A 2,830-nucleotide genomic window follows, 5' to 3' on the forward strand; every position below is an offset into this window, starting at 1 on the left:
AGTTTTTATATCTCGGAAAACCCAGCGACCGATTGAAGATTTCATTAAATGATTGAATTATCGAAGAAATTTTATTCATATGATACTTAGAAAAAAAACCTAAAAAAAAAAAAAAAAAATTATTTATTAAGATAATCTTGTAATTAATTAGCAATTTTTAGAAAAAATTTATATACTAAATTATATTATTTTTAATACTAATTTAATAGAACAAGATTTAATTTTCGACATGACTTCATTAATATACAATGTCAGAATAATATATCTAAGTTTAAAAACACATTTCTATATTTAGTAATAATTTAATATTTAATATTTTATTTTATTTATTGTAATAACAATGTTATTATTACAGAAATAATGTTACGTTACAAATATTTGTACATTTGTTAATGTTTTTTTGATTTTTAATCTCAATATAAATTCAATCAATTTTTTATCGAACTTGTTCTAGGTCACTGGGTTTGAGAAGGTAGAGGCACTTTTATATTCACGACAACTCTCGATGAATATCGTTAAATACTATCTCATATTTAAGCTCACTATTAACAGTATACATGATATATTCTGCCAAACATGCACATGCAATTCAATTGCTTGAGAAATTCCTATAACCTTGTAGCAACAATTCAACTGGAACAATTTCTTAATAATTTCCCAGAATTTCCATAGAAGGAAGAAAAATAATTCAGAAATGTTAATGAATTCGATGGTTTGTTCACGACAGGAATAGGAACATCTCTTTATCGTGCCTAAAAAACCGTTTACGAAATTTTTTAATTATACGACAATTAAAAAATTGACAAAAACAATTTGTTCAATTCCTTCTTAACGATTTTAAATTTTCTTATAAAAAATTTATTTTTGAAAGAAAATTATATCTGTAAAAAAAGAAATACATCGATATAAAGTTAAGAAGACATCGAACGAATAAACATAAAAGATAGAATTATGAAAAAATTTACTACATGTTATATGAACATGCATTATAATAAGACGAGCGAGCAACTTCTATAGCAAAATTTAAATAACAAAATTTATATTTCTTTTCTTCATTTGATGATCAGAAATAATAAATAATCAATCAAGTTATCAATCAATAAAGCAGCTCGCACGTCACGCATCTTTCTAGCAATACATTCCAAGCATGCAAACTAAAATACAAATATATGAAAAATGATCAAAGCTATGTATATATGTATATTTGCACACAAAGTAGATAAGGATGCAACAAATATAATTTCGCTCAAAATTTCTTTCTTTATATATATACATCCAAAAGATATTTTGCATAACACACTTCATTGTTTTGCTTTTTACTTTTAATCAATGAAGCATGTTTATATTTTTGTCATTTTTTCTTCAATTTTTTTATTATGTTGTAATTTGATCAATTTTATTATTTTTCTTCTTTTTGTTTTTAAAATCGCTATATAAAAATAATATTTATGTATAAATTATGTATAAGTATATAAGAATTTATATACGCTATATATTTTTTTTTTATCTGATTCCAATTTAACGAAATAAACAATGCGCTAATGTTGAAGAAATTAGTTTTTCTTATAATATATTAACTACAAATACGTGCAACTGACCACAAGTTTTAGTTTTATCATCAATTTATGTTTGATTTATTTTATATTATTATTAAAATAAAAACAGTATTTATATAATAATTTAATAAATACATACTTATCTCTGTTATTTATTTCTTTTTAACGAAAAACTTGTAGCCCGAATCAAAGCAACATGCACTATTGTTAAAAGTGAGCTACCAAGTTTCTATTGAGTAAGAATATTATAAATACGCTGAGCTTAAATACAGCATTCGTGTCCACCCCGTTAGCTCACTATGCCATCTTGTGACAATTATTTCTAAGAGAATTTTTTTAATCTATTCAAAAAAAAACAAAAAAATTGAATAAATTTGATTCATATTGCGATAAATTTGAATACTCTCTCTTATAAATAAATCACATGAGATATAGTGAGTATATTGAAACAAAGAAAATAAAGAAAAAAAAGAAGAAAAAAAAGAAAAAAATGGAAAAAGAGAAAAATAAGCAATCAGCCAATACCACGATTTCATTACGAAATATTTGTACACCCATATCAATATCTTACGTTCATATTGATTTGGATATATAGCAGCCGACGTCTCCAATTCAAAAAGTATAACTTTCTGATCACGTTTAATCTCATTCACAAAGGACTTACAAATACCATTGATGATCCTAAGCGATCTCTGTTTACGAGTATGTTCGTTTTTAATATCGCGAGATGACAGCTTCGCTCGAAAAGCCTGTGATTAAACTTTTACGCGGTCGAAAGTACATATCGTTGTTCAACTGTATACAAGCGTGCATACTCGTATATTATACTTCTGTTTTCTTTAGATCGGCAGATTTTCAACAAGCAATCTCTTAACACATGGAACGGATTTTCTCGATCCTTTAATACCTGCTGATCGTGGATTAATAACCAACGTAGGCCTGGAAAAATGAGGAAACTGACATTAGTCTAATGAGAATTAATTTAATTAATGTGGCATTCCCTCAATTTTCTTACGATATGTACCCTTTTTATAATTTCACTTTTTTTATTGAACCAGGCATTCCACGATCTCTTGGTATTACAGTCTATTAATAAAATTAATGATAAAAGGAATTGGAATAGGTTGGACTAATTTTGATCGCTTGAAACATCGAAGGTGGGAAGATAGGAGCAATTCGATGTTAGATTTTTCGTTTTCTTCACTTTTTGAATCAGGAGGCGCACGGTGCATCTATATCTTCATATATATATTTGGTGGAATATATATATATAT

General features: G+C 26.1%; 1 protein-coding gene across 5 annotated transcripts in view; it reads right to left on the reverse strand.

Annotated features, from left to right (window-relative positions):
* The window catches only part of LOC102676692 (DAZ-associated protein 2-like), a 12,800-nt gene that overhangs the window by 7,885 nt on the left and 2,085 nt on the right, over positions 1–2,830 (reverse strand). The window lies entirely within an intron of this gene.

Source organism: Apis dorsata, unplaced genomic scaffold (assembly GCF_000469605.1).
Source record: "Apis dorsata unplaced genomic scaffold, Apis dorsata 1.3 scaffold_348, whole genome shotgun sequence".
Taxonomy (NCBI): domain Eukaryota; kingdom Metazoa; phylum Arthropoda; class Insecta; order Hymenoptera; family Apidae; genus Apis; species Apis dorsata.